This window comes from Heterodontus francisci, chromosome 42 (assembly GCF_036365525.1).
Source record: "Heterodontus francisci isolate sHetFra1 chromosome 42, sHetFra1.hap1, whole genome shotgun sequence".
NCBI classification, from domain to species: Eukaryota; Metazoa; Chordata; class Chondrichthyes; order Heterodontiformes; family Heterodontidae; genus Heterodontus; species Heterodontus francisci.
Window position 1 is genome coordinate 28,145,995 of NC_090412.1, and position 19,506 is coordinate 28,165,500.

A 19,506-nucleotide genomic window follows, 5' to 3' on the forward strand; every position below is an offset into this window, starting at 1 on the left:
GTTGTAACAAAGCATATAAAAATATGAAAATTAGGACAGATCCTGATAACTTGGACAGATACAAGGAATAATAAAAGGTGACAAAACAGATAGTAAGAGCTACAAAATGGGAATATGAAAAGAAACTTGCAAGTGATATCATATTCAACACAATTTTTACAATTGTATTAAGAAAAAGACCGAGGTCAGGAGCAAATGGGCTCCTACATACTGATACCGGTGATATTGTCGATGAAAATAACGACATGATGGACATATTGAATAATTACTTTGTGTCAGTATTTACCGTAGAGGAAGAGGTCTGCATGTCAGACATCCCAAGGAAACTATTATTGAATCAGGGACGGGGCCTCACCACTTACCGTCCGGGAGAGGAGAGGAACAGACCTGTGGGGAGAATGCCGAGAGTGGAGCCGATAAATTGAGCCCGAGGATCGTGACCCTGTCACTTATCTACCGGGAGAGCAACGGAGAAGAGTCCAGATGCGCCGGAGTTTGAAAACAAAGTGAGCGATGACGTCACAGGAAAGCTGCAAGGTGATTGGTTGGTGAGTAACTGCTGTTAGGGAATAGCTCTAAATGGCTGGGTAAGTAACAAAAAGTAAAGGGAAAGGTCTACAGTTCTTTTTTGAAATAGGTAGTTTTTTTAGGGAATCAAGGTCCCTAGTGTAAATCATCTAATTTTTGGGTAATTTTAAGGGGAGTAAATTAAGGGTAAGTCATGGCAGGGCAGCTCGGCAACGTGGAGTGCTCCTCCTGTGCAATGTGGGAGGTCAGGGACACTTCCAGTGTCCAGGGCGAACACATGTGCAGGAAGTGTCTCCAGCTGCAGCTACTCGAAATCTGCGTTTCGGATCTGGAGTGGTGGCTGGAGACACTGAAGCATCCGCGAGGCTGAGATCATCATGGATAGCACGTACAGGGAGGTGGTCGCACCACAGGTAAAGACTGCTCAGGCAGAAAGGGAATGGATTACTGCCAGGCAGAGTAGAAGAATTAGGCAGGTACTGCAGGAGTCCCCTGGGTCCATCTCCCTATCTAACAGATTTTCCACTTTGGTTACTGTTGGGGGAGATAGCTTCTCAGAAATGCAGAAACAGCCAAGTATGTGACACCACGGGTGGCTCAGCTGCACAGGAGGGGAGGAAAAGGAGTGTAAGAGCTATAATAAGGGATTCTATCGTAAGGAGTACAGATAAGCATTTCTGTGGCTGCAAACGTGACTCCAGAATGGTATGTTGCCTCCCTGGTGCTATGGTCAAGGATGTCACGGAGCGGCTGCAGGACATTCTGATGGGGAGGTTGAACAGTCAGAGGTCGTGTTACACATTGGTAGAAAGAGGGATGATGTCCTGCAACAAGAATTTAGGGAGCTAGGTAGCAGATTAAAAAGCAGAACCTCAAAGGTTGTAATCTCTGAATTACTCCCGGTGCCATGTGCTAGTGAGCATAGGAATAGGAGGATAAAGCAAATGAATGCATGGCTGAGGAGATGGTGCAGGAGGGAGGGCTTTAGTTTCCTGGATCACTGGGTCTGTTTCTGGCAAAGGTGGGACCTGCACAAGATGGACGAGTTGCACCTGAACCGGAACAGGAGCAACATCCTTGCTGGGAGGTTTGCTAGTGCTGTTGGGGGGGGTTTAAACTAATTTGGCAGGGGAATGGGATACAAAGTGGAGGTACAGGGGGTGATGCACAGTCAAATATAAAAGAGAAACTGAGTCATTCTGGAAGGCAGAGCAAATATAGACCTGTTAAGGCACATGGGAAAAATGCAAGGCTGGATTGCATTTATTTTAACGCAAGGAGTTTTACTAGTAAGGCAGATGAATTGAGGGTGACTATTAGGACATGGGATTATGATATTGCTATCAGAGACATGGTTGAGGGAGGGGCAGGACTGGCAGCTCAATATTCCAGGGTATAGAATCTTCAGGTGAGACAGGAGGGGGTAAAAGAGGAGGTGGTATTGCACTGTTTGTAAAGGAGTCAATTACTGCAGTAAGGAGGGATGATATCTTAGAAGGTTCCTCAAATGAGGCCATATGGGTAGAACTTAAAAACAAAAAGGGGGCAATCACTTGGCTGGGAGTGTACTACAGGTCTCCAAACAGTCAGGGAGAGATAGAGGAGCAGATATGTAGGCAAATCTCAGAGAGGTGTAAAAATAATAGGGTAATAATAGTAGGGGATTTCAACTTCCCCAGTATCAACTGGGATAATAGTGCAAAAGGCTTAAAGGGGGTGGAATTCTTAAAATGCATACAGGAGAGCTTATTATGTCAGTACGTAGAAAGTCCTACAAGAGAAGGGCCAGTACTGGACCTAATCCTAGGGAATGAAGCCAGACAAGTGGTAGAAGTGTCAGTGGGGGAGCATTTTGGGGATAGTGACCATAACTCTAAGATTTAAGGTAATTATGGAAAAGGACAAAGGTGGACCGGAAATAAAGGTACTGAATTAGGGGAAGGTCGATTTCAATATGATAAAACAGGATTTGGCCAAAGTGGACTGGGAGCAGCTACTTGTAGGAAAGTCTGCATCAGACCAGTGGCAGTCATTCAAAGAGGAAATAGTGAGAGTTCAGAGCCAACATGTACCCGTTAAGATGAAGGGTAGGACTAGCAAGTCCAGGGAACCCTGGATGTCAAGGGATATAGAGGATTGGATCAGGAAAAAAAAGGAGGCTTATGGCAGATTCAGAGCGCTGAAAACAGCAGAGGCCTGAGAGGAGTATAGATAGTGTAGGGGGGTACTTAAAGTAATTAGGAGAGTGAAGAGGGGACATGAAAAAACACTGGCAGGCAAGATAAAGGAAAATCCTAAGGCGTTTTATAAGTATATTAAGAGCAAGTGGATAACCAGGGAAAGAGTAGGACCCGTTAGGGACCAAAGTGGCAATCTGTGTGCGGAGTCGGAGGACATAGGTGAGGTTTTAAATGATTACTTTTCATCTGTGTTCACTATGGAGAAGGACGATGTTGGTGCAGAGATCAGGGAGGGTGATTGTGATATACGTGAATTTATTAGCATTGAAAGGGAGGAAGTATTATCTGTTTTAGCGGGCGTAAAAGTGGATAAATCCCCAGGCCCAGATGAGATGTATCCCAGGCTGTTATATGAGGCAAGGGAGGAGATAGCAGGGCCTCTGACACAAATTTTCAAATCCTCACTGGCCACAGGAGAGGTACCAGAGGATTGGAGGACAGCGAATGTGGTACCATTATTCAAGAAGGGTAGCAGGGATAAACCAGGTAATTACAGGCCGGTGAGATTAACATTAGTGGTAGGGAAACTATTGGAAAAAATTCTGAGGGATAGGATTAATCTCCACTTGGAGAGGCAGGGATTAATCAGGGATAGTCAGCATGGCTTTGTCAGGGGGCGATCGTGTCTAACAAACTTGACTAAATTTTTTGAGGCGGTGACTAGATGTATAGATGAGGGTAAAGCAGTTGATTTAGTCTACATGGATTTCAGTATAGCTTTAGATAAGGTCCCGCATGGGAGATTGGTCAAGAAGGTAAGAGCCCATGGGATCCAGGGCAATTTGGCAAATTGGATCCAAAATTGGCTTAGTGGCAGGAGGCAGAGGGTGTTGGCTGAGGGTTTGTTTTTGCGAGTGAAAGCCTGTAACCAATGGTGTACCCAGGGATCGGTGCTGGGACCTTTGCAGTTTGTAGTGTACATTAATGATTTAGATGTGAATATAGGAGGTATGATCAGTCAGTTCACAGATGACACGAAAATTGGTGGTGTCGTAAATAGCGAGGAGGAAGGCCTTGAATTGCAGGACGATATAGATGGGCTGGTAAGATGGGCAGAGCAGTGGCAAATGGAATTTAATCCTGAGAAGTGTGAGGTGATGCATTTTGGGAGGACTAACAAGGCAAGGGAATATACAATGGATGGTAGGACCCTAGGAAGTACAGAGAGTCAGAGGGACCTTGGTGTACTTGTCCATAGATCATTGAAGGCAGCAGCACAGGTAGATAAGGTGGTTAGGAAGGCATATAGGATACTTGCCTTTATTAGCCGAGACAAGGAATATAAGAGCAGGGAGGTTATGACGGAGCTGTATAAAACGCTAGTTAGGCCACAGCTGGAATACTGTGTACAGTTCTAGGCACCACATTATAGGAAGGATGTGATCGCACTGGAGAGGGTGCAGAGGAGAATCACCAGGATGTTGCCTGGGCTGGAGCATCTCAGCTATGAAGAGAGACGGAAAAGGCTAGGGTTGTTTTCCTTAGAGCAGAGAAGGCTGGGAGGGGGACATGATTGAGGTATACAAAATTATGAGGGGTATAGGTTAGATAGGAAGAAACTTTTTCCCTTAGCGGAGGGGTTAATAACCAGGGGGCATAGATTTATGGTAAGGGGCAGGAGGTTTAGAGGGGATCGGAGGAAAAATATTTCACTGAGGGTGGTTGGAATCTGGAACACACTGCCTGAAGAGGTTGTAGAGGCAGGAACCCTCACAACATTTAAGAAGTATTTAGATGAGCACTTGAAACGCCATAACATACAAGACTACGGGCCAAGTGCTGGAAAATGGGATTAGAATAGTTAGGTGCTTGATGGCTGGCACAGACACGATGGGCCGAAGGGCCTGTTTCTGTGCTGTATAACTCTATGACTCTAATTACTTTGTCAGTATTTACAGTAGAGGAAGAGGTCAGCATGTCAGACATCCCAAAGAAACTATTATTGAATCAGGGACGGGGCCTCACTATAATTACCATAATCAAAGTAACATAGAAAATAGCAGCACTAAACAGTGACACATCCCCAGGACCAGATGGTTTCCATCCAAGGGATTTAAAGGAAGTAGGTGAGAACTTGCAGATGCCCTAACTATAATCTTGCCACGTTCTCTCGATTTGGGAACTATTCTTTTAGATTGGAAAATTGTGCATGTCACTCTGCCATTGAAGAAAGGTGAAAAGGGAAAATGAGGGAATGATAGACCAGTTAGCCTAACATATGTTGTTGGGAATTTGCTCGCGTCTCTAATTTGCAGGTCTGTTCGCTCAGAGAGCTAGACGTGATGTAGCAAAACAGCAACAGTGCGGGTTCAATCCCCATACAGGCTGTGTTAGTTTATGGAGGCCTGCCTCATCGCCTTGCCCCATGCTTGACGAGTGGTGCCCCTCAAGCTATACATTACCAACTGTCTCTCTAATGGAGAGAGATGCCTCTGGTCCTTTGGGACTATGGCTACAACAACTCGTGTCGCTAATTAAGGGTCAATTGACTGGACACTGCAAAAAAGTTCAGCTGATAAGCAAGCCAGCACGGAGCTGTAAAGGGTAGGTTGTGTCTGATTGAATCTTTTTGAAGAGGTGATTAAAGTAGTGGACAGGGGAATGTCTGTGGATGTTATTTATATGGGCTTCCAGAAGATATTTGATAAAATCCCTCATAGGAGACTGTTAGACAAACTTTCAGCTCATAAACTGAAAGCAAATTGATGACCTGCTTTGGAAATTGGCTGAGAGGCGGGAGACAGAGTGGGAATAATGGGTAGGTATTCTAATTGGCAGGACATGACTAGTGATGTCCAGCAAGGATCTGTGTTGGGGCCTCAACTATTCACCGTAATTATTAGCTGATGAGATAGAAAGCCACATATCCAGTTTGCCGATGACACAAAGATAGGCGGCATTGTAAACAGTGTAGATGAATGGGCAAACTGTGGCAAATGGATTTCAATGTAGCCAAATGTGAGGTCATCCACTTTGGACCTAAAAAGGATAGAAGTCTCTAAATGGTGCAAAGCTGGAAACAGTGAAGGCTGAAAGAGACTTGGGGATCCAGGTATGTAGATCATTAAAAAGAGATGAACAGGGACAGAAAATAATCACAAAGACTAATGGAATGCTGACCTTTATATCGAGAGGACTAGAATTCAAGGGGGCAGAAGTTTACAGGGTGTGTATTTCTGGAAGCCATGGTTCTAGAGCTGTGGTGTTTCCAGTTGGAGCCATGGTTCCCAGGGTAGGGTGTCTCGGGGGGAGGTTTTTTCTGGGGCACTGGCTCTGATGTTGCCTCTACATTTGTGGGACAGTTCTAAACAGACCTTGGCCTGCACCTGCTGTAGACTGAGGCCCAGTGTCGCGAGGGAATCGAGGTTGGAGGTGGCGATAACAAAGGAGACCCCCACTGTGTGTATGGCAGCGGGGTGCGGGGCTGCAGTTTATGCCAGCGTGTTCAGGAGAAATGGGGAGACAATTAGGAGGGTCCACAAATCTTTCCCAAATCCTGGAATATGCCACGGGAAGATCCGCTTTTACTATGGCAGCTCCCGGCCTCCAAACAGCAGCTGGATTCAGGCTGGCGGAAGCTAGCCTAGCATTAATCGGCAGGGGATTTAAAAGCTCACGCCACACAGGGTTATCGGAGACTGACTATCAACGGGTTGCTAATGGTCACTGGCGCACAGACCGTGTCGGACACTTGCTCTCCTCCATGTGTTGCTGCTGTTCACTGCTGGGAACAACCTGTGAAGCAGAAAGTAATCACCTGGAGTGAACTTGCCACAAATGTTCTTTGAACAATTCCCACTCATTAACCGGCCTTAATTATTGTAGCGTTCTAATGATCTTGTAAAATATTTGATCAAAGGGGAATCCCGCTTTCCTGTCCAGCTGTGGCTGGTATTGACAGGTGTCTGGTGTGAGCCTCACTTCCTGAAACATCGCCTGTTAAAGTTTCAAAGCAGAACCCGTAAACTTTAACAAACACAAAGCAAGAGGGTGCATTTAAGTGTGAAACGGGCCACTGACCAAACCGACAGGAGAGGCCAGCTCCTGTTTGCTGATTCCAGCTTTGCAGCTTCATTGGGCTCCCAGTGAAGTGTAAATTTTCAGCCTTCCTGAGACTTTGTTATAATGCTCATTCTTTTTAAAATTAACTTTTCTAGTGTTCCCATACAGATCCGTGGGATTATTGAGTAGCACGTGCTAGCGCTGGTAGGTCCTTGCTTCATTAGTTTTGTATGCAAGTTGGAGGCGGGTCTGCCTTTAGCAGTTGGAGCAGTTTGTTTGATCTTCGACTGAGTGGAGGAGAACAAGGGATCGAACCTCTGTGGCCATGTTAGTCACTGCTCTTTCCATCTTTACACGTGGGGCTGTGGCTCAGTGGGTAGCACTGTCGCCTCTGAGTCAGGAAGTTCGTCTCACTCCAGAAACTCTTAACACAAAACAATAACAACTTATATTTGTATAGTGCCTGCAACATAATAAAATGTCCCAAGGCACTTTACAGGAGCATTATAAAACAGTGTGACACCGAGCCACAAAGGGAGATATTGGGTCAGGTGACCAAAAGCTTGGTCAAAGAGGTAGGTTTTAAGGAGTGTCTTAAAGGAGGAAAGTCAGTTATAGGGGAGGGTATTCCAGAGCTTGGGGTCTAGGCAACAGAAGGTGCAGCCACCAATGGTGAAGCGATTAAAATCAGGGATGCACAAGAGACCAGAACTAGAGGAGCACAGATATCTCAGAGGGTTGAGGGGCGGGAGGAGATTACAGAGATAGGGAGGGACGAGACCATGGAGGGATTTGAAAACAAGGACGAGAATTTTAAAACCAAGACATTGCTTGACCGGGAGCCACTGTAAGTCAGCGAGCACCGGGGTGAGAGGGGAACGGACTTGGTGTGACTTAAAACACAGACAGCAGAGTTTTGGATGGCCTCGAGTTTATGGAGGTTGGAATGTGGGAGACCAGGAGTGCATTGGAATAGTCAAGTCCAGAGGTAACGAAGGAATGAATGGGGGGGGGTTTCAGTAGCAGATGAGCTGAGACAGGGGAAGAGTCTGGTGATGTTAGAGGTGGAAAGAGGTGGTCTTAGTGATGGCACAAATTCAGCAAGGGAGGACCAAGAGCTTAATTAAGAAGGGGAAAATACAGTATGAGAGCAAGCTTGCGGGGAACATAAAAACTGACTAAAAGTTTCTATAGGTATGTGAAGAGAAAAAGATTGGTGAAGACAAATGTAGGTCCCTTACAGTCAGAAACAGAGGAATTTATTATGGGGAATAAAGAAATGGCTGACCAACTAAACGCATACTTTGGTTCTGTCTTCACAAAGGAGGGCACAAATGTCATACCAGAAATGTTTGGGAACACCGGGCTTAGAGAGAGGAACTGAAGGGAATCAGTATTAGTAGAGAAATGGTGTTGGGGAAATTGATGGGATTGAAGGCCAATAAATCCCCAGGGCCTGATGGTCTGCATCCCAGAGTAGTTGAGGAAGTGGCCCTAGAAATAGTGGCCACTGCATTGGTGGTCATTTTTCAAGATTCTATAGACTCTGGAACAGTTCCTACAGATTGGAGGGTAGCTAATGTAACCCCACTATTTAAAAAGGCAGGTAGAGAGAAAGCAGGAAATTATAGACCAGTCAGCCTGACGTCGGTAGTGAGGAAAATTCTAGAGTCCATTATCAAAGATTTTATAGCAGAGCACTTGGAGAACAGTGGCAGAATCGGGCAGAGTCAGCATGGATTTACGAAAGGGAAATCATGCTTGACAAATCTACTAGAATTCTTCGAAGATATAACTAGTAGAGTTGATGAGGGGGAGCCAGTGGATGTGGTTTATTTGGACTTTCAGAAGGCTTTCGACAAAGTCCCACATAAGAGATTAGCATGTAAAATTAAAGCGCCTGGGATTGGGGGTAGTGTATTGTGATGGATAGAAAATTGGTTGGCGGACAGGAAGCAAAGAGTAGGGATAAATGGGTCTTTTTCCGAATGGCAGGCAGTGACTAGTGGGGTACCGCAGGGATCGGTGCTAGGACCCCAGCTATTCACAATATACATTAATGATTTCGATGAGGGAACTAAATGTAATATCTCCAAATTTGCAGATGACACAAAACTGGATGGGAGGGTGAGTTGTGAGGAGAATGCAGAGAGGCTTCAGGGTGATTTGGACAAGTTGAGTGAACGGGCTGATGCATGGCAGATGCAGTATAATGTGGATAAATGTGAGGTTATCCACTTTGGTAGCAAAAACAGGAAGTTAGATTATTATCTGAATGGCTATAAACTGAGAGAGGGGAATATGCAATGAGACCTGAGTGTTCTCGTACACCAGTCGCTGAAGGTAAGCATGCAGGTGCAACAGGCGATAAAAGAGGCAAATGGTATGTTGGCCTTCATAGCGAGAGGATTCGAGTACAGGAGCAGGGATGTCTTGCTGCAATTATACAGGGCCTTGGTGAGGCCACACCTGGAATATTGTATGTGGTTTTGGTGTCCTTATCTGAGGAAGGATGTTCTTGCTATAGAGGGAGTGCAGCGAAGGTTTACCAGACTAATTTCTGGGATGGTGGGGCTGACGTATGAGGAGAGATTGAGTCGGTTAGGATTATATTCGCTGGAGTTCAGGATAGTGAGGGGGAATCTCATAGAAACCTATAAAATTCTAACAGGACTTGACAGGGTAGATGCAGGAAGGATCTTCCCGATGGTGGGAGAGTCCAGAACCAGGGGTCATAGTCTAAGGATACGGGGTAAACATTTCAGGACCGAGATGAGGAGAAATTTCTTCACCCAGAGGGAGTGGTGAGCCTGTGGAATTCACTACCACAGGAAACAGTTGAGGCCAAAATATTGTATGTTTTCAAGAAGGAGTTAGATATCGCTCTTGGGTCTAAAGGGATCAAAGGGTATGGGGCGAAAGCGGGAACAGGTTACTGATTTGGATGATCAGCCATGATCACAATGAATGGCAGAGCAGGTTTGAAGGGCCGAATGGCCTACTCCTGCTCCTATTTTCTATGTTTCTATGAGGTCAGAAGCTCATCTCGGGGTCAAATGTGACACCAAGGTTGTGAACAGACTGGTTTAATCTCAGAATATTGTCAGGAAGACAGATGGAGTGGATAGCTAACAAACGGAGTTTGGAGCAGGGACTGAAAACAATGGCTTCAGTCTTCCCAATACTAAATTGGAGCAAATTTCTGCTCATCCAGTACTGGATGTCCGATATGCAGTCTGATAATTTAGCAACAGTGGAGGAGTCGAGAGAAGTGGTGGTGAGGTAGAGCTGAGTATTGTCAGTGTACATGTGAAAACCCAGTGCAGTACTCGAGGAGTGCTGCAGTGTTGGAGGTGCCATCATTTGCATGAGATATTTAACCGAGGCCCTGCCTACTCATTGAGGTGGATGTAAAAGATCCCACGGCACTATTTGAAAAAGATCGGGGAGTTCTCTCCAGTTTCCTAGTCAATATTTATCCTTCAAACTAGCATCATTAGAAACAGATTACCTGGTCTTTATCATATTGCTGTTTGTGGGAGCTTGCTGTGTGCAAATTGGCTTTCGCATTCCCTACATTACAACAGTGACTTCACTTCCAAAGTACTTCATTGTCAGTAAAACATTTTGGGATGTCCTGAGGTCATAAATGAAAGAGCTTGTAGCTTTTCTTAATACTTGCCAGTCCGGGCAAGTCATGTGGCTGTCTGATGTAGCACACAGTGTAGGATCAACAGTCCTCCTGCCCTGTACACTCCATGTATGCTGGGAGGAACTTGATTGAATGGAGTTGATGCTGTTTTATACATGACTGTAAAGAACAGGCTATGGTGGCGCATTCATTCAGTGGGTTAATAACCTGTACCCACACATCTATTTCCTGTCCAGGGACAGATCTGCCAGTGAGGTCTCCCCTCTCTTCCTGCCCCCATTCTCACGTGGAGCTTCGCCATTGTGTTGTGTGGTATTACCACTGTGCTAAACTGGATTGATTTTGAACAGATCCAGCAATGCAGAACTGGGCATCCATGAGGCGCTGTGGGCCATCAGCAGCAGCAACAGAATTACATTCAACCACAATCTGTGACCTCATGGCCCCGGTATATCCCCCATTCTACCATTACCGTCAAGCCAGGGATTAACCCTGGTTCAATGAGGAGTGCAGGACGGCATAAAGCAGTCTGTGTTGAAATGCAGCAAGACCTGGACAATATAGAAACAGAGAAAATAGCAGCAGGAGTAGGCCATTCGGCCCTTCGAGCCTGCTCCGCCATTCATTATGATCATGGCTGATCATCCAACTCAGTAACCTGTTCCCGCTTTAGCCCCATATCCTTTGATCCTTTTAAACACGAGAGCTATATCTAACTCCTTCCAATCTTTTGGCCTCAACTGTTAGAATTTTATAGGTTTCTGTGAGATCCCCCCTCACTCTTCTGAACTCCAGCGAATATAATCCTAACCGACTCAATCTCTCCTCATACGTCAGTCCTGCCATCCCAGGAATCAGTCTGGTAAACCTTCGCTGCACTCCCTCTATAGCCAGAACATCCTTCCTCGGATAAGGAGACCAAAACTGCACACAATATTTCAGGTGTGGCCTCACCAAGGCCCTGTATAATTGCAGCAAGACATCCCTGCTCCTGTACTCGAATCCTCTTGCTATGAAGGCCAACATACCATTTGCCTTTTTTACTGCCTGTTGCACCTGCATGCTTACCTTCAGTGACTTGTGTAGGAGAGCACCCAGGTCTCGTTGCATATTCCCCTCTCTTAATTTATAGCTGTTCAGATAATTTGCCTTCCTGTTTTTGCTACCAAAGTGGATAACCTCACATTTATCCACATTATACTGCATCTGCCATGCATTTGCCCATTCACTCAACTTGTCCAAATCACCCTGAAGCCTCTCTGCATCCTCCTCACAACTCACCCTCCCATCCAGTTTTGTGTCATCTGCAAATTTGGAGATATTACATTTAGTTCCCTCATCTAAATCATTAATGTATATTGTGAATAACTGGGGTCCTAGCACCGATCCCTGTTGTACTCCACTCGTCACTGCCTGCCATTCGGAAAAAGACCCATTTATCCCTACTCTTTGTTTCCTGTCCGCCAACCAATTTTCTAAGTGCTCTGCTATAAAATCTTTGATAATGGACTCTAGAATTTTCCTCATTACCAATGTCAGGCTGACTGGTCTATAATTTCCTGTTTTCTCTCTCCCTGCCTTTTTAAGTAGTGGGGTTACATTAGCTACCCTCCAATCTGTAGGAACTGTTCCAGAGTCTATAGAATCTTGGAAGATGACCACCAATGCATCCAGTATTTCTCGGGCCACTTCCTTAAGTACTCTGGGAAGCAGACCATCGGGCCCTGGGGATTTATTGGCCTTCATTCCCATCAATTTCCGCAACACTATTTCTCTACTAATACTGATTTCCTTCAGTTCCTCCCTCTCACTAAACCCTGTGTTCCCCAACATTTCTGGTGTGATATTTCTGTCCTCCTTTGTGAAGACAGAACCAAAGTACGCATTTAGTTGGTCAGCCATTTCTTTGTTCCCCCTAATAAATTCCCCTGTTTCTGACTGTAAGGGACCGACATTTGTTTTCGCTAATCTTTTTCTCTTCACATACCAAGAGAAACTTTTACAGTCTTGCTCTCATACTCTATTTTCCCTTTTTTAATCAATCCCTTGTTTAGTTTTAGTTTAGAGGTACAGCACTGAAACAGGCCCTTCGGCCCACCGAGTCTGTGCCGACCATCAACCACCCATTTATACTAATCCTACACTAATCCCATATTCCTACCACATCCCCACCTGTCCCTATATTTCCCTACCACCTACCTATACTAGTGGCAATTTATAATGGCCAATTTACCTACCAACCTTCAAGTCTTTGGCTTGTGGGAGGAAGCCGGAGCACCCGGAGGGAACCCACGCAGACACAGGGAGAACTTGCAAACTCCACACAGGCAGTACCCGGAATCGAACCCGGGTCGCTGGAGCTGTGAGGCTGCAGTGCCTCATATGCTGAGTTCTAAACTGCTCCCAATTCTCAGCTCTGTTGTTTTTTCTGGCGAATTTGTATGCCTCTTGGATCTAATGCTATCTCTAATTTCCCTTGTAAGCCATGGTTTGGCTACCTTTCCCATTTTACTTTTGCGCCAGACAGGAATAAACAATTGTTGCAGTTCATCCATGCGCTATTTGAATGTTTGCCATTGCCTATCACCGTCATCCCTTTTAAGTAACGTTTCCCAATCCATCATAGCAAACTCGCGCCTCAGACCTTTGTAGTTTCCTTACTCAGATTCAGGACCCTAGTCTCGGAATCAACTACATCACTCTCCATCTTGATGAAGAATTCTATCATATTATGGTCGCTCTTCCCCAAGGGGTCTCTCACAACGTGATTGTCAATTATTCCTCTCTCATTACACAATACCCAGTCTAGGATGGCCTGTTCTCCAGTTGGTTCTTCAACGTATTGGTCCAGAAAACCATCCCGTATACACTCCATGAATTCCTCCTCTATGATATTGTGACTAATTTGATTTGCCCAATCTATATGCAGATTAAAGTCACCCATAATTTCAAATGTTTCTTTATCGCAAGCATCTCTAATTTCCTGTTTAATGCCATTCCCAACATCACCACTACTTTTTGGGGGTCTATATACAACCCCCATAAAGTTTTTTGCCCCTTAGTGTTTCTCAGCTCTACCCATACAGATTCCACATCATCAGAGCTAATATCCTTCCTCACTATTGCGTTAATTTCCTCTTTAACCAGCAATGCAACTCCACTGCCTTTTACTTTTTGTCTGTCCTTTCTAAATACTGAATAACCCCAGATGTTCATTTCCCATCCCTGGTCGCCTTGCAGCCATGGCTCTGTAATCCCAACTATATCATACTCGTTTACATCTATTTGCGCGATTAATTCATCCACTTTATTGCGAATGCTCCGCCTGTTAAGGCACAAAGCCTTGAGGCTTGTCTTTTTAACATTACTTGTCCCCTTCCCACTATTTTTCACTGTGGCCCTGTTTGATTTCTCTGCCTATCACTTCTCTTATTCCCCTTGCTGTCTTTCTTGTCTTTGATCCCACCTCCTCTGACTCCTTGCAAAGGTTCCCATTCCCCTGCCATATAGTTTAAAACCTCCCCAACCACTTTAGCAAATACTCCCCTTAGGACATCCAGGCTTGGGCTGATATGTGGCAAGTAACATTCGCACTACAACAATGCCAGGCAATGACCATCTTCAACAAGAGAGAATCTAACCATCTCTCCTTGACATTCAATGGCATTACCATCGCTGAATCCCCAAGTATCAACATCCTGGGGGTTATCATTGACCAGAAACTGAACTGCAGTAGCCATAAAAATACCTTGGCTACAAGAGCAGGTCAGAGGCTGGGAATCCTGCGGCCAGTAACTCGCCACCTGACTCCCCAAAGCCTGTTCCATCTACAAGGCACAGGTCAGGAGTGTGATGGGATACTCCCCACATGTCTGGACGGGTGCAGCTCCAACAACACTCAAGAAGCTCGACACCATCCAGGACAAAGCAGCCCGCTTGATTGGCACCCCATCCACAAACAGTTCACTCCCTCCCCCACTCACGCAGCAGTGTGTACCATCTACAAGATGCAGTGCAGCAATGCACCGAGGCTCCTTAGACAGCACCTTCCAAACCTGTGACCTCGACCACCTCGATGGACAAGGGCAGCAAATACATGGGAACACCACCACCTTCAAGTTCCCCTCCATGTCACACACCATCCTGACTTGGAACTATATCGCCGTTCCTTCACTGTCGCTGGGTTAAAATCCTGGAACTCCCTGACAGCACTGTGGGTGTACCTACCCCACATGGATTGCAACGGTTCAAGAAGGCAGCTCACCACCAACATCTCAAGGGCAATTAGCGATGGGCAATAAATGTTGGTCTAGCGAGTGACGCACATATCCAATGAACGAATAAAAAAAAACTCCTGGCGACATTGATCAGAGTGACCACGGGCTCCAGAGATTACAGGCTGGAGGTTTCCATACAAACTCTATTAGCTAAACAAAGTCCGACACATATTTGGAATCTATTGGAGAAGTGTTGGTGGGATTTATTTTCCGGTAACTGTGGAATGGGACCCATCCTCTGCTCTGCATGTCTGCTGCACTACATATCAGAGACAAGTTAGCGACCATCCTGCCCCGACTTCCCACTGCCAAAATGTACAGACAGACTGACTCTCACTGACCCACCCCCACCCCTTACCCCCACACCCACCCCCACAGTTTTCTTCCCCCTTCTCTCCAGAAGGCACTGACTAATGGTGGGGCAGGTTTCTGATAAGCACCACCCACTGCACCTCCCCCACCCTCACTAAGGGGCCACCAAAAGAGCCAGTGTCATCAGGCTGCTCAACTGTGGCAGGCAGCACTGATTGACCCAATTCTGACGTCCACAATGCCCTCTCCAGCAGGGGTCCCCAGCAGGATATAGATCGGTTGGAGACTTGGGGGGAGAAATGGAAGATGGAGTTTAATCCGGACAAATATTAGGTAATGCATTTTGGAAGGTCTAATGCAGGTGGGAGGTATACAGTAAATGGCAGAACCCTTAGGAGTATTGACAGGCAGAGAGATCTGGGCGTACAGGACCACAGGTCACTGAAAGTGGCAACGCAGGTGGATAAGGTAGTCAAGAAGGCATACGGCATGCTTGCCTTCATCGGTCGGGGCATAGAGTATAAAAATTGGCAAGTCATGTTGCAGCTGTACAGAACCTTAGTTAGGCCACACTTAGAATATTGCGTGCAATTCTGGTCGTCACACTACCAGAAGGACGTGGAGGCTTTGGAGAGGGTACAGAGGAGGTTTACCAGGATGTTGCCTGGTCTGGAGGGCATTAGCTATGAGGAGAGGTTGGAAAAACTCGGATTGTTTTCACTGGAACGACGGAGGTGGAGGGGCAACATGATAGAGGTTTACAAAGTTATGAGTGGCATGGACAGAGTGGATAGTCAGAAGCTTTTTCCCAGGGTGGAAGAGTCAGTTACTAGGGGACATAGGTTTAAGGTGCGAGGGGCAAAGTTTAGAGGGGATGTGCGAGGCAAGTTTTTTACACAGAGGGTGGTGAGTGCCTGGAACCTGCTGCCAGGGGAGGTGGTGGAAGCAGATACGATAGCGACGTTTAAGAGACATCTTGACAAATATATGAATAGGAAGGGAAAAGAGGGATATGGGCCCCGGAAGTGCAGAAGGTGTTAGTTTAGGCAGGCATCAAGATCGGCGCAGGCTTGGAGGGCCGAATGGCCTGTTGCTGTACTGTTCTTTGTTGTTTGTTCATGTTCAGGTGGAAAATCTCGGCTGATTTTCCTTCCCTAGTCCAGGGGTCTCTGTTCAGTGTCAGGACCAGTGGGTGATTTCCTCTCCTTGGCCCCAGGATAGTAAGGCCTCCAATAAGGTGGGGGGAGGGGAAATGGGGTCACGCTGGCTTCAGCAAGGGGTGGGGGGAGGGAATTGATGCCTCCTCTGTAGTGTGGAGCCCAATACCACACACGGTGCTCTAACTGAAGTCTTACTAATGTTTTTAATGGCTGAGCATTACCTCTTGACTTGTATATTCTGCACCTCATGCGAAAAAAGTCGAATTCCATTATATTTTATTACAGTCTTATCAATCTGAGGCACTGCCTTTAATTACATAGAACATACAGCTCAGAAACAGGCCATTCAGCCAGTCTGTGCTATTGTTGAGTTTTTTGAGGAAGTGGCGAAGATGATTGATGAAGGTGGTGCAGTGGATGTTGTCTACATGGACTTCAGTAAAGCCTTTGACAAGGTCCCTCATGGCAGACTGGTACAAAAGGTGAAGTCACACGGGATCAGAGGGGAGCTGGCAAGATGGATACAGAACTGGCTCGGTCATAGAAGACAGAGGGTGGCAGTGGAAAGGTGTTTTCCTGAATGGAGGGATGTGACTAGTGGTGTTCCGCAGGGATCAGTGCTGGGACCTTTGCTGTTTGTAGCATAGAGAAATGATTTGGAGGAAAATGTAGCTGGTCTGATTAGTAAGTTTGCGGCCGACACAAAGGTTGGTAGAGTTGCGGATAGTGATGAGGATTGTCAGAGGATACAGCAGGATATAAATCGGTTGGAAACTTGTGTGGAGAAATGGCAGATGGCATTTCATCTGGACAAATGTGAGGTAATGCATTTTGGAAGGTCTAATACAGGTGGGAGGTATACTGTAAATGGCAGAATCCTTAGGAGTATTGACAGGCAGAGAGATCTGGGCGTACAGGTCCACAGGTCACTGAAGGTGGCAACGCAGGTGGATAAGGTAGTCAAGAAGGCATACGGCATGCTTGCCTTCGTCGGTCGGGGCATAGAGTATAAAAATTGGTAAGTCATGCTGCAGCTGCGCAGAACCCTAGTTAGGTCACACTTGGAATATTGCGTGCAATTCTGGTCGCCACACTACCAGAAGGATGTGGAGGCTTTGGAGAGGGTACAGAAGAGGTTTACCAGGATGTTGCCTGGTCTGGAGGGTATTAGCCATGAGGAGAGGTTGGAAAAACTCGGATTGTTTTCACTGGAATGACGGAGGTGGAGGGGTGACATGATAGAGATTTACAAAGTTATGAGTGTCATGGACAGAGTGGGTAGTCAGAAGCTTTTTCCCAGGGTGGAAGAGTCAGTTACTAGGGGACATAGGTTTAAGGTGCGAGGGGCAAAGTTTAGAGGGGATGTGCGAGGCAGGTTTTTTACACAGAGGGTGGTGAGTGCCTGAAACTTGCTGCCAGGGGAGGTGGTGGAAGCAGGTACGATAGCGACGTTTAAGAGGCATCTTGACAAATACATGAATAGGATGGGAATAGAGGGTTACGGTCCCCAGAGCTGCAGAAGGTTTTAGTTTAGACAGGCATCAAGATCGGCGCAGGCTTGGAGGGCCGAATGGCCTGTTCCTGTGCTGTACTATTCGTCGTTCTTCTTTTATCCACACAAGCCTCCGCCCCTTCTCATCTGTCTCATCTCAGCCTTTCAGTATATATTTCTGTTGCAATTTCTCTCATGTACTCGTCTAGTTCATAGAAACATAGAGAATTGGAGCAGGAGTAGGCCATTCGGCCCTTTGAGCCTGCTCCACCATTCATTGTGATCATGGCTAATCATCCAACTCAGTAGCCTGTTCCGCTTTTGCCCCATACCCTTTGATCCCTTTAGACCCAAGAGATATATCTAACTCCTTCTTGAAAACGTACAATGTTTTGGCCTCAACTGCTTTCTGTGGTAGCAAATTCCACAGGCTCACCATTCCCTGGGTGAAGAAATTTCTCCTCATCTCAGTCCTGAAAGGCTTACCCCGTATCCTTAGACTATGACCCCCTGAGTAAAGACGTTTATCCTTATTTATTTATGGCTCTTTTTGGATTCTCGCACAAGTAGAAACATTCTCTCCGCATCCACTCTCTCCAACCCATTGACAATTTTAACATGCTCTGTCAGGTCTCCCGAAGTCTCTTTTGTAATGGAAAGGTCGCAACCTGTTCAATCTTTCCCAAATCTCTCAGTTCATGGGAATCTATCCTCTAAATCCCTCTGCACTGCAGCCCTGAGCTCCTTCCATTCACAGTATAATCACTGCTCTTCCTTTTACTAAAGCACATCATCTCACACTGACCATGAATTCCATCTGTCACATTTTAACCCATTCCCCATCTTATCAATGTTCCACTGCAAAGAACAAAGAACAGTACACACAGGAACAGGCCATTTGGCCCTCCAAGACTGCGCCGATCTTGATGCCTGCCTAAACTAACACCTTCTGCACTTCCGGGGCCCATATCCCTCTATTCCCATCCTATTCATATATTTGTCAAGATGTCTCTTAAACGGTTTCCTTTGATCTAAAGAATTAACTACAGCTCCTATTTTCTGATCATCTGAGAGTTTTGACTCCACTCCCTCTAGACCTGAATCGGAATCATTGATATTCACAGTGAACAGAAGTGATCCCAGAACTGAACCCTGTGGGACATCGCTACCCACTTCCATCCACTCTGATAAACTGCCCTGATCTCCTCCTCCCTCTTCTCTCCCTTCCAGCTAATTTTAAATCCACTTACTGCCCTCTCATTAATTCCTTAATCTTCTCTAGTAATCTCCTGTGTGGCAACTTCGCAAAGTCTTTCCAAAAGTCCATGTAAACCACATCCACCACATTTCCCCATCGACCGTGTCTGTTCCCTCCTCAAAGAATTCTATCAGATTATCAAGAACGATCGGCCCTTTCGAAATCCTTGCTGCAACTTCAAACTGTAATATCTTTATGTAAGTGTGGTATTTTCATCCTGGATCTAATTTTTCCCTCGCACAGGTATTGAACGAACCGGCATGTAATTGCTTGGATTAGTTTTGTCTCTCTATTTATAAATAGGTCCTACATTGACCATTCTCCAGTCCCCGGCTCACATCCGGCTCAGTGCAGCCAGAAACGGAATCTCTGGGGCCAGTGCCATGTCCCTGAGCTACTCGTTGATCAACTTTGTCTCACCAGAGGGACTAAGGTCAAGGACTGAAAGAGCCTGAGAGAATCCTCAGAGTTACAATCTCAGAGAAAGAGGAAATTAAAAATGCCAGCAGCAAGAATACAAGTGGAGCAGTGAGAAGTTAAAGGACAAGAGCCGCTGTGTTATAAACACTACAACTTTCTGCTGCA

At 46.0% G+C, this 19,506-nt stretch overlaps 1 protein-coding gene across 5 annotated transcripts in view; it reads left to right on the forward strand.

The window, feature by feature from the left end:
* Nucleotides 1–19,506, forward strand: part of LOC137355290 (tolloid-like protein 2) — a 230,483-nt gene that overhangs the window by 131,129 nt on the left and 79,848 nt on the right. The gene's annotated exons all lie outside the window — the stretch shown is intronic.